Below are 13027 nucleotides of genomic sequence, written 5' to 3' on the forward strand. Positions count from 1 at the left end.
CCTGGAGACGGACCAAATAGATTATAAAGAAAAGGTTCATTTACTCTGGATGGATGGCGCTTTCTAAAATAAAATGTCATCAGATAGAATTTTATCTGATGCGGAAGCTACCTTGTAGACAAGGTCTTCACGATAGATGAATCTGGAGCTCTGAGCCTGAGCAATTTGGCAGGTCTCCCAAGATGACCAGAATTTCACATATTGCAGCTATTTTCTCAGTGCTGTAGCACATCCTACGGCTGCTGTGAGAGTACCTGTGCAACGCGAGTGTGCTCCAGGGGTCCGGTGGCCTCACAGGCTGTTTGGGGCAGTTTGCCTGATGGTTTTTAGTGGGGATAGATAAAATCACGGGGAGGTGCGTATTCCTCTTCTCCTTCATGCTCTTGGCATTACCACTGAAGGGTGACAGAGATCAAGACCAGTTAGAAAAGAAACCAGAAAACATGTTCCCAACTTTACCGCAGGCTTGCCCTCCAGCACACTAGCTGTCCCATAGCCTTTATGGGGAATATTTACGTGCCCGAGCTCACCTTTGCTCTTCTTTTTCCTAGAACAGGGTCTAAATGCTTGTTCTTGTAGAGTGAAGCCCCGACTGAAGGAAGCTCTGGCACTGCAGCTAGCCTGGTATGTTTAAACTGTTCAGCAATGAGAAAATGCCCAGCATGTTTTCCTTCGTGAGGGTCACCGGCGTTGCGTTGGTGTCAATCCAGTTCTTGGTGATAGACTCTGGAAAGGGATCTGTTGGATGGTATGTACTGCGTGGTTTTGCTTTCTGTCAGTCATGAAATTAATAGAGGCTCTTTTTTTGCTCTCTTCCAGTGGTGCTTCCTGAATAATTCCATCTTGAGTTACGTTTTGGAGGAAAACATGAGGAAAGCACAAAAGGTATGCGTGCCAGCGAGCCTCGTAAGCACCTGGGGATCCAATGGTGCGGGAAGGTAGGATGGAAATAGGTAGGGAGCTGGATGTAACGGTGAAGAGTAAGCTTTAGCACGGTGGGATGGGGGAAAGCTTCCTTAACACTGAGATTTACTTGTGTTCTTAATATCTTTTTCTCCAAAGCCTGTAGCATTGGCCACTGCTGGGATTTGTACTGCCGAGCATCTGATTGACAGTAGGGATCGACATCTGGTGAGTGAGTTCAGTCAGTAGCTTTATTTGCTGAGAAATTAAGTGTACGAAAACATGAGTCAAAATTTATCTATCAATGAGGACAAACACGCTAAGTGCGTTGACCTGCGCTGCGTGGTTCTTTCCCCAGCCTGACGCCGTCTTCTGGAGTGTCCTTGCGTATGTCCCGCTCCCCTGAATCATTGCCCGCAAAACGGAGAGGCTTCTGATATGGATAATAAACCCACATGGAAGATCTGGGGATTTGCTGTCAGACGGAAGCAGGGCAATGCCAATACTGGCTAGTGAAAGCCGTACCTCTCATCTGATTCTTGATTCCCCAGAGGCGGCTGACAGAATAGTGACAGAAAGACGACAATCTTCCTTATTGCAAAGGGCTACCACCACGCAGCACGCCAGGAAAATGAGAAATGCAAAATGAACAAGAGATTCAGTCTGCGGGACACTTCCTGCTGTTTTCACTTGATGGTGTGTTTGCTTGTCAAGAGCCCCACAGGTGGTATAATGAAACCCTGTCAAATTATTCTGCTGCAATAAACCGGGGACCTGAACACAAGACTGCCCTAACGGCAAAAATCCCTTCCCGTGGCAAAAGCCCGCCTGCTACCTGCAGAAGTGCTCAGAGCAGCTCGGCGGACACCAAGCACCCACAGGGCCACCACACCTCCTGGAGTGAATGCTTGATGATGTCTTAAACAAATATTCCTTTACTCACAAGTGTATTATGCTCATTAACCAGGGGTCCTCCATCTGAACTAGCCAAGGACGCTCGCCACCAGCTCACAATCTAAATTCGTGATGTCTTTCTTGGAGCTACCAGAAGAGAGCGAATGACTGTGAAAAGCAAAGGTAAGGCTTTTCGCTTCTTCCGTGTTTCTGAGAAGTCAGAACAAAGTGGTGAACCCATGAATTTGGAGGGTGCTGTCTCACTGATGCTGAGCATATGGGACAGGGCTGACTTCTGACAAAAAAAAGGGGAAGGAGCTGCCTCCGTTATTCCAGCTCTGAAGAGAGGTACCATTATCTTTTTTTAAGAGTGGCTGCACAAATGGAGAAAAGTAACATTATTTTTTTTTTCCCCCCCTAATGGACAGCCAAATCGCTATCTCTACAAATAAATATTTACAGAAAATATTAGTTTACAAATAATTACAAAACACGTAGTAATTGCGAAATAAAATGTATAAATATTTGCAAAATTAATTGCCGTTCGTTTCTAGTGTAGCAGATGCAAAAATGTCTGTTGAAATGTTCCTTCATTGCTCACTAAATCCATAAGGAACATATTCAAATCTAGTGATACAAGAGCTTAACATAGGTTACTCTTTTTTTTTTTCTTCTTTACTTTGCCTGTGTGCCATGAAGATTAAATCAGAATCAATCTTTACATTTGAATGCTACCCCAAAGGAGCGTAATACTTAGGTTTGCGCTAGAGAAGATACGCTTGAAATCACACATTTTGACCAAACTGCCAAACTTTCCTGGTGGAAAGAACAAATAACCTTGTTTATTCATTGTCCGAAGCACATTTTCATGACAGAGGCCCTTACAATAAGTCACAGCGGTAGCCATACCGTGTTTGTTCTCACTGTCACGATGAAGTTACGTTAGTTTGTCTTGTCAGTCTTGGAGTCACCGAGGAGCGATGTCAATCTTTGAATCGCGGGGAGCGATGGCGCGGTGCGAGCGGAGGCGGCCAGCGGCACCCCTGGGTGTCTGCAGAAGCCTTGCTGTCAACCGGCTGTAGACGTGTTTAGAGAAGCAAATCCCCTTGTCATTGAGTCATCTGTGGGAATTGGAGGCATGAAACCCTTGCTCAAATCAGGCACACATGACAAAAAAGCCCCTCAACCCTAAATAAGATAAAGAAACCCTTTGCCAAAAGCCTGATTCACCCAGTTGTGGCTGAGGGAGGCGCTTGCCCCAAGTCTGTCTTTCACCTTTAGAGCGTGAGTTCTTTTCCCATGGACACAGGAGAAGTCCTATCTTTTTGAGATAATAGGATTGAAATTGCCTCTGTAATAATGAGTAAAACCAAACAGCGCTTTGTCTGCTCGGGGGACTCTCCTGCTTTGTTCCGGCTGAAGCTCATACAGTCCTCGGGATGGCTGGGACCTGGCAAGGCCACCGGTTTTGGACCTGCAGGGATTTTCTCTATAAACGTAGCGAAGGAGCAAAGTGTTTTAAATCTGCCGGCCTGTAACTCTGAGCGCCTGGTGCTGTTCCCCCTGGGCTTTCACGGCTCCGTAAAGCCTTTAGTTACCCTGCAGATAGCCTCAGTTTTGTTCCAGTTCATCCCTTGCCGTGAATCATCCTAACGAAGATGGAAAACAAAAGCTACGGGGGCAAAGGACGGCGCGCTTCTCCTCCAAAAGGAAGTTCAGAACATACCTTAAATTAACGGAGGAGTTCAAACGGGGATTGCACGTCCCATCTGATGGCCCGGCCTGCACTGGTGCCAACTGTGTGCCTCAGTCTAAGACTGCTTTCTAGTGGGAGGGCAATTTCATCAGTGCTGTCGCTAAAACCCCTTACGTAAAATAACAACTGCGTTCATATTTCTCATGCGCTTATCTCTGTTGCAGAAGTCTTCATTCTACTGAAAAAATTGTAGCGTGCAAAAATCGTATCTTCTTCTTTACCTGCTGGCTGAAGTTTTCAAGTTTGGCTCCCATCCCTTGCTATTTATTTCCACGTCCTCCTGGAGGGGCTGTTTTATCTGTAAAGAGAAAAACATTCAACGTGTTTCAAGTAACCTCGATCAAATTAGAAGCTTAGTGGGGAAACAAATGTTCCTTGGAATTCATGAAAGCTGGCCATCAAAAAAATTATGAAATTATTTAAGGTTTTATTTTCTGCAGCTAGAACAAGGCAAGATAAATCAGAGAAATGACATAATGTCTTCCAAGTGGCTGGATCCAAAGCTTTTGCAATTTTGTGTGCATCTGTATACCAGAGACCGTATCTATTTCCCTTTCATTCATATGCAGATACGCTGGGAAACTAACACATCTGATATTTAGCGGGTAAACATTTACAGAACCAAGTATTATACTTCCCAAAATAATTTAAAAATTGGCCTAGCTGCAAATTACGCTGAATGATGATCATCCGGGGGCCCGACAGGATGCAATTAGCGTTTGCCAAAGTCAGCAGAGCGGCAGGCGAGAGGGTGCCAGGGGGCTGGGGAGGACGCTGGGGAAGAGGAGATGGGGCATCAGCTTCCGTCTGAAAGCCCCCTTTGTCTCTGCCGGCGGCTGTGGGGCTTGGGCGGACCTCCCTGTGCAAGCCCGTTGCTGGTGTGCCCGCTAATGACCACTAATTGCTACAGTAGAGCCTTGGCCCGTCAACCCAAACACGGGGGAAGGGGCCCTGCTCAGCCTCTCCCCAGTGACACTTAACGGATCGGTGATTTTTTTCAAGTGGCTTTAAAGCCAATTTGATTAAAGGGTGGCGTATAAGGTAGCTTTGCTCCTCCTGGAGAGCTTAGGTTTTTGTTTTAGTTGTCGATTTGCTGGGCCGTGGTCAGTTATCTTCAGACCTCTGTAATTTTTCCCCTGCTGAAGTGTTACTATGAAACGCGTCCGGTATTTTTCCTGTGGTTGGATCTGTCAGTGGAGGCTTCGGGGGGTGGGGAAAAAAAGCAGCTCTGAATAATTGAAATCAGGGTTTATGAAATCCCCCAAACTAAGGCAACCCAGTTAGAAACTCAGAAACCTCTTTTTTAAAGGAAGTGTTGTATGAGGGGGCGGGATGTTGATGGCTGCAGCTGCTGCGAAGCCGTTCTCCCAAGCAAAGGCAGACGGTGTTTGGATGGGGATCGAAAAAGGGAGCCCCAGGGCTGCGTGGATGGTTCTGTTCCAGCTGTAAATCTCTCGGTGCTTGTCTTCATGCTATCGCTCTTACAATTCACGTGTACTGCTAGACTGTCAGCACGTTTCTTTCTCTTAACAAGAAGCCTAAAAAGGGGTTTTATTTTTTATTTCTGTGTGTGGAAGATTTCAGAGGATGCTAAAAAAACAGGTTGGGACGTTTTTCTCAGAGGAGGTTGCCAGACATTGTAATTTTGTGTTACAAAGACACATAAAGGAAGAGAGAGAATTAATTACAAGGAAAACAAATCTGCAAAACCCGATTCTTGTTCTGAAAATCGTATTTATTTTCCATAAGAGATCACAATTCAGGTAGCTATTTAACCATCTGCCCAAAAAGTAAGGTCAGGAATATTCCGTTGTCACTTATTCTCTTGCTTTAAGCTAAGCGTGTCCTTAAAAACCTAAGTGCCTTGGCGGATGGAGATAAAGCTCATATGGCTGACTGCATAAGAAAAAAAAACCAGGTCAGTTTGAAAACATACGACCAAAATCAAACTGCTCGGGTTGAAGACCCAGCGACCCTCAAGAGAAAATGTGCCCCTTGAAAACTTCTCTCCCCGTGAAGTGTTGAGGAGAGGGAACTGCGATGGAGTCTCGTGGGCAGGCGGCCATCAGCTCGCGGCAGCTGTGGCCGCAGCAGGGCACGAGGGAGAGGTGGCATCTCCCCAGCACCCTCGTGTGCGCTCTGGGGGCACCGTCGCCGCGGACGAAAATTAATACGGGGAGCTGAGGGGGATGCGAGACTAATCATTCAACTGCAGAGGAAAGGAGGGGGGGGAGGGGAAAGAACAATAAGAGTTCTTTCCTCATGGTAATTTTGTTGACAACTTATTAAATTACATCCCTTGTATGATGCGAAAGGACATCAACGGCCTTGGGATCGGCTCAACAGCCATCGGGATCGGAACGGTAATAAAACTCTGTTGACAAGTGCCACAAAGGTGACTTTGTTTTCAGAGCCCCTCTTAAATTTCTGCTTGATCGGAGAGGAATTAAACCCAACGAAGTTCTCACCGGGCAGTTTTAGGAAGAGGAGGAGTGTTGTAAGCGCTCATTTTAGTTTTGGCTAACTCTGCTGGAAGACAAAAGAGGTGCTTTAGTAGCAGATGATGTGCAAAAGCCAGAAGTTGAGGCGGAGAGAGTGATGTACCGACGACGGGGGCAGGAACACAGCCAACCAACACAGGCTGCGTGGCACCCGTATTGCAGGCATCCGAAATGGCATCTGACAATTTGGGGATTGCTGAGGACAGCGTATGTTTAAACTCGCAATATCGTCACACCCATGAACCGCTAATCACTGCCTGTCACAGAAGTGAGTAAAGAGAGCGGAATGAGGATCACCACATCCTGACGCCCTCTATATAAACACTCTCCGTACACCTGGATGGGGTCACCGGCTTGTTTATCACATTTTTTTGACTCAGTACAAGGCATTTTATAATGAGACTGGCAGGTGGCCCTACAAGAGCAAAGCCTCCTACCTGGCAGCACGTAATTAATACATAAAAAATAAAGTCAGGTTTTCTCTTCGGCAGCTTGTAAGTATTCCAGGCATTGCAATGCCGTGTATTTTATGACAGCTTTGAGCTTAAGGAATAATAATAATAATAAAAAAATCTGTATTCAAGAATTTAAAGCATTTAGACGTGATAAACTCCAAGGGTGAGATTTTCTGCTGCCTCGCACCTTGTGCGGTGTCTCAATCGCTGCCCGTCCGGCACAATAGTATTCGCTCCCTGGGAAATGTCGACCCCCAAAATGGGGCCTGATTCCAATTTCAGATGAATCGATGTAAGTGCAAAGTGGCTTCTACAAAACCGATAGAGAGGGACCAGAAGGACCCGGTTCTGCGGCTTTATGTGACACCATGGGATGCCACTGGCGGGAAGAGCCTGCCGTCAGGCTCCGGGAGCCACTCATCAGTATTCTGCTCCTGGCAATGATCTGAACACCAGCCGATTTCCTAGTTCAGTGACTTCCCGAACCGCTGCTGGAAAGCTCCCAGGAGGAGCCCCGCCGTGACCTTGTGCAATCTCTTTTTGCCAGGGAAAAAACGGTCCATCGGTCGCCTGTTCTTACAGCGCATCGGTGACAGGCCAGGGATCAAGGCTCGCACACGCGGGACTGTTGTGAGTCAGCAGATAAGAACGGCTTAAATTTAACTTTCATTTATGCCTTAAACGTTGCGGGACCTTTTTTTTTTTTTTTTTTTTCCTCTTTATGGTCTTGGAGCAGCGGTTCGGCGGAGGGTTTGGAGCAGGCATGGAGAGTCCTGTCTCTTCCCTGCCCTTGGCTGTGGTCTGGGCAGCCGGCCTCTCGCCTCTGCGATCCCTAGCTTTGGGTGCCATGTTTTTGTTTGGAGATGGATATAAATGGTTTACATCTGAGCAGAGAAGAGGGCTTGCAGGTTTTGGAAACTTCATGAGGTGCCTCTGAGAAATGGGACTCCTTGAACACGGAGCCTGTTGCTCAACCCTACCAGGCGCCCGTGTTCACCACTGCTGATGGCAATCGTGGCACCTTGCTTAGCCAAACCATCGGATTAATTAATCCAGTTTATAGATGGCACTGGGCAGAGGGGAGACGGCCTGCTGTCCCGCTGCGCCATGGGCACGGACTTCTTTTTTTCTTCTAAATTTATTTTTAATACTGCTTTTAGATATCAGCCAGTCGCACCTGAACCGTCGGCATAGATGTAAGTTTTCCTTTCCCTCATGAAGGCCAACCCTGTCCAGGGGTTCTGCCGGCACCTGTTTAACCTCTCTCCTCCCACGTAAAATCTAGCACCCGGGCAGGCTTTGAGCTGATGTAAATCCCGTATTTCCATTCACATGCTTTGCAGGTCAGGCAGCCCACGTGCAGCTGGAGGTACTGGTGAAGAGAGGCCGTTTTCCCCATTTTTCCTAAAACGGTCGCTATCCTGGGCACTGGAAGGTATATGGGGAGAGGAGAGTCCATGCTGCATGTTATCAAAGACTCTTCTTTGGATTGCAGCTCGTATTCACACTAATTCTCTAAATTTATTCCAGAAGTTCTTTTCCCGAGCACTTTGAAGCCATACATCCAGTTTATAGACAAGAAAGCTGCAGCCCAGGAAGCATCGCTCAGCGGTGGAGGTAAGAAAGAGAACCCCAAAGCCTTCTGTCCGTTTTCTCTGTATTTTCATGGGAAAGGGCAACACCTAAACACTTGAGCCGGATGCAAAGAGTGTGTTGATTGCTGGGACGTTTTACAGCTGGATGCGATCCTCCAAATTAGCCCAAGCTTGTGGTAAGTCAGTATTAAACACGAGGAGATGCTCTATTTTGGGGATTGCTGGAAACGATCAGGAATTTTCAGATGCACCGGTTTGGGAAATGAGCGCGTTGAACTCATGGTATGGGACTTTGAGAGAAGAGCTCTTACCCTCTTAAGCGCTCTGAGTTACATATTTATTTATTAACCACAAACCACCAGTGAAAAAAAGGCAAGATTTTGCCGCTTGATTTGTGGGTAGATAATGAGCACATAGATACATTTGTAGTCCTCAGGATCTGTATTAAGATTCATTAACTGTCTTGAAATTCACCGATTTCATGCCGCATCATCCAGGAATAGCTTTTCGTTAAATAAGTTTCCAGATTTTTATGTCCTTCCTACTCATGGAATTTTTTTTTAAAGGGCATAAAAGAGACAGCTGTCTTCTCGAGCGTCGCCCCGGAGAATTGACCTTCCTACTAAGAGAGCAATCTTTCAGTAGGAAACGTTTGTGGGCACATTTTTGCTGCCCTTCAAGTTGATTTTGCTGAGCACATCCACGCAGTCTCAAAGCAAGAACAGATTGTTGCCATTAACCTTATGATGAAACTTGATATTAACATATGTATAAGTAGTCTGTAAATGATTAACAGATGTTACGAACGCGTAGCGGCTATGCAGCCTGGAATATATGTGTACTCTAGGTGGGTAGGTGCTTTTGAATGGTGGGTAGCATGAAGTGCCAGCAACCCTTCAGTCACCTTTTTGACCTTATTTGACGCTCCAGGCTATTAGTCACTTAACACCTGTTGATTATATATAGGCTGGACATTAGGAAAAAATTCTTCACCGAAAGAGCGGTCAGACACTGGAACAGGCTGCCCAGGGAGGTGGGGGAGTCGCCATCCCTGAATGCGTTTAAGACTCGTTTAGATGTGGTGTTGGGGGATATGGTGTAAGGGAGAACTTTGTAGAGTGGAGATGATGGTTGGACTCGATGATCCCAAGGGTCTTTTCCAACCTGAATGATTCTATGATTCTCTAGGCTGGATCTTTTATACTGTAGAGTCTAAACAGCACAGCGGGAGCAACGCTCCTCTGTGTGTCCTGGTTTTGGTGGAGAAGAAAGTAAAGGGAGTGAGAACCACAAAGGTGGGGATGCAGAGTCTTTCCTCTGTGTTTAGGATGGCATCGCTGCCCTGGATTGTCACAGGGTCCCAGGTCCTGATATTTATTTTGAAACTTCCCTCGGTGTTTTTTTTTTTTTTTGGTGAATTTTATAACTCAGCATTATGTTGCCTGGCCCAGAGGAAATGGATTTATCTAGGCCTTCGCTTCATCGCCCAGTGGGTGCTAGTTTGTTGGTTTGCACCTGCTTGCAATTTGTCAAAGTCTCTTTTAAATGAAGGGGAAGGCGTGAAAGGCAGAAGCTGTTCAGCACCTTTGGGATAATCGGAGGCGTGTCAGACCCCGAAGGATAACGCATGCTTCCCATTGCGTGGTGAGATTTGCAATGCAAACTAACAGCGCGAGGGCAATTTTCTAGAGCGAGTTGAAAATGTATGAATTTGCTCAGTGCTTTTTTTTTCAGTCTGGGCAGCGAGCGCAACAGCTGGACACGAATCAGGTAAGAGGACTCGGAGTGTTGCTGCCTCACGTTCTCGTATTTCCCTAAATCCAGGTCGGTAATTGGCTATGCTTGGCCGTCCCTAGGTCTTTGCTTCCATCGGGGAGCTGGATGAGCCGGCGCAGTGACCTGGAGGTCACGGCCGGGCTACAGAATGCCGTGCCATTTATAGTAAGAGGAAAGGGTGGAAATCCATAATCAGAAATCTTGTAAAACCAGAAATTCTTCATCAATGCCATAGACAGGGGGATTGGGCACACCCTCAGCCAGAGGAGCGGAATACGAAGCAAGTTGGAAATCAGGGCTGGAGCTGGTTTTCTTGTCTTCTTCGCAGCACCCGTTCACTAGAACAAGCCACTTCTGCAGGGTAGCGCGCTCTGCTTAACTTAATGGCAGGCGATAAATCCCTTCCAGCTTTAGCTCAACGTCTTGGCTGCCTGTCGGCACTAAATTACATTAATGCTGGCCACGAACAACATTCACTGCCACACCCCTTGGCAGCATATCCATGGAAAAAAAAAAAAAAAATAAAGTCAGGAGTGCCCGGAGCAGTGATCACGCGCTTGTGCAGCCTAGAGCGGGGAGACGGCTCTCATGAAAAGTGAAGCCTGAGTCTGGTGTTCATCGGTTGTCCCATCGGTTTGTCCTCAATGTGGGGTGGCTGGGAAACCAAGTTTTAGAAGGAAAGGTTGAAGAAAATCAGTTATTTTTTTTTTTTATCAGGGAAGGAGGAAAGGGGCAGGGAGGGAGAGAAAAAGCTGGAAAGGGGTAACGTTATGTAAAAGGCTGTAATTGAAATGGACAAAAAATCAGCTGTTTTCCAGCACCCTGCAGCCCACCCTCCTGTCACCCCACCAGTTTCCCAGTGGGATCTTGGGGAGAACTTGCCGGGGTGTAATAAGATGGGGAACAGGCTGCCTGGGGATGCTGCTAGCCATCCTTTGCAGAGAGCTTACAAAAGCAGGGTCGGGCTAGTGAAAACCTCTGTGTAGCTGGTCCTGCTGTGGCCACCAACTGGTGCCTGGTGAGCCACGGGGTCCCTTTCAGTGCTGGGTTTCTGGTTCTTTAGATTGCACGTGAGGAGGCTCGATGACGTTTTAATAGTTTGGGGTTTTTTGTGCTGGGTATCTCTTCCACATTAAGCTATTTATAATATTGGTATTATCGTTTTCCTTTGTGCCGCTCGAAACGTGAGCGGTATTGTCTTTCACATCTCTGTAGCGCCGAAAACCCGTGCTGGGCAGTTCTGAATATGTTAATATGTAAGGGCTGGAATGAAATCGTTAGGAGGAGTCCGGTATAAAACCAGGAAATTCAATGAATACAATAACTGCTGCACTCAATAAATCCGGTAAGCTCCACGGTGCTGTTTCTACCCGTAAACGCCGTGCTGAGTACGTACTCGGAGCTCTGATGAATTATACATCAGTGGTTACCCACGCTGCCTTCTCCGGTGCCTCCCCTTGTAGGCACAGCCTCGCGCTCCTGCACGGGCTGGACCTAAATCCCGTCACTCTCTTGTGCCACGCATTGGAAAATTTTATTTTTCTCCGCTCTTCGCGAGAACGAATAACACAGCCTGACCTGTAATTACTTCACAACCTTGCATTACTTTGCAGGATTTTAATGCTAAACTAGTCTAGGCTTTCGGCTTCCCGGATTTGCATACCGACGATGGGTAGCTGCGTGGCCGTGGCTTTCAGGGAGGGATGGCGGAGGAGGTTTTGGAGGGCGAAAGTCAATAAATCACCACGTTTCACACCTGGAGAATACATGGAGCCTGCCCGTAACAAGATTTCAGGTCATAAACTGTGCACATGGTTGCTCTCCCCTGCTCCCTTGAAAAAAAAAAAATATATGTGTGTATATAGATATTTAAAAAAACATATTCAATAGATTCAGTAGCTCTCTGAGAGTCCCTTGGGTACTTTTTTGCCCCCTCTCCTGTCACAGATCAACACAGCTGATAAAGTATATGTGCTTATAACAGGAGAAAGCTAGCTGATAGCAGCACCTGAAAGCTTTCGTAATTCTGGGAACGCTACCCAGGTAATTAATTCCCTGGGATGAACGGGGAAAGCTTGTTGTCTGGACCAGGGCTGGCTGGTGGGAAGGTAAGTGTCCCCTTTTAAAATTTTTTTTTAAATGTATTTATGTGTATAGTATAAATAAATATATGTATACTATGGGGAGTGGAATCATAGAGTAGTTTGGGTTGGAAGGGACCGTTAAAGGCCATCTAGTCCAACCCCCCTGCAATGAGCAGGGACATCCTCAACTAGAGCAGGTCGCTCAGAGCCTCGTCCAGCCTGGCCTTGAATGTTTGCAGGGTTGAGGCATTGACCACCTCTCCGGGCAACCTGGGCCGGTGTCTTGCCACCCACCTGCCTAATATCTAATCTAAATCTACCCTCTTTTAGTTTTTAATCATTAGCCCTTGTCTTATTGCAACAGGCCCTGCTAAAAAGTCTGTCCCTAAAGTGGAGCGTGTGGAATCCACAGCCCTCTTTTGGGAGGGATGGCTGTTTCTGGAGGATATATGGTGGCTAGTTTAGGAGGGGCAAATCTCTTTTAGAAGTTAGGAGCCTGGATGTGCATACCAGTGTGCTTCTGGGGAAACTGAGGCGGGGCACCCAGGCAAAGGCGTAGCAGGGGTTTAACGAGAATAATATGAAGAGCCTCGTTGATAGGAGGGGTAGGTTCGTGTAAGTCCAGGTGCTTTACTGCTAGGCGTGAGGCTGCTGCGTCTTTGAACCGTGGCTTCCGGTGTGCTTCGGTGGCCTTCAGGGTTACTGCTGGTGGCTTTTGTAACCTGCTGCCGGGGGAAGAGGTAACCATTAGCATCTCTAAGCAGGAATAAGAGCCGCAAAACGCACACGTGGATCTAGACCGCATGGATTAATTTCTGTCCGAATACTGGGTTTGGGTTAAGCTATGGCTGCCAGCAATGTTCCCCTCCTTTTGGCGAAGAGCTGTGTGTGCCCAGAAGTTACAACAGCCCCAAGCTCTAGTCCTGGGGACCTGCCTGTTGTCCTGGGGGGAGGGAGGCTTCATGTTTGTGCCTTGGCTACAGCACCGGGATGCTTGGTGGGGCTGGGGGAAACCGGTCCGATTCTCTGCAGCTGCAAAAGGAACGGGCAAGGCGGCACTTGC

General features: G+C 47.1%; 1 long non-coding RNA gene across 1 annotated transcript; it reads left to right on the forward strand.

Annotated features, from left to right (window-relative positions):
* The first annotated feature begins 447 nt into the window (after positions 1 to 447).
* On the forward strand, positions 448 to 1980 carry LOC128910173 (uncharacterized). The gene is made up of 4 exons (XR_008466637.1): positions 448 to 624; positions 820 to 885; positions 1063 to 1131; positions 1871 to 1980. It is a non-coding gene; the product is annotated as an uncharacterized LOC128910173 (long non-coding RNA).
* Positions 1981 to 13027: the final 11047 nt, after the last annotated feature.

This window comes from Rissa tridactyla, chromosome 5, assembly GCF_028500815.1.
Source record: "Rissa tridactyla isolate bRisTri1 chromosome 5, bRisTri1.patW.cur.20221130, whole genome shotgun sequence".
Taxonomy (NCBI): domain Eukaryota; kingdom Metazoa; phylum Chordata; class Aves; order Charadriiformes; family Laridae; genus Rissa; species Rissa tridactyla.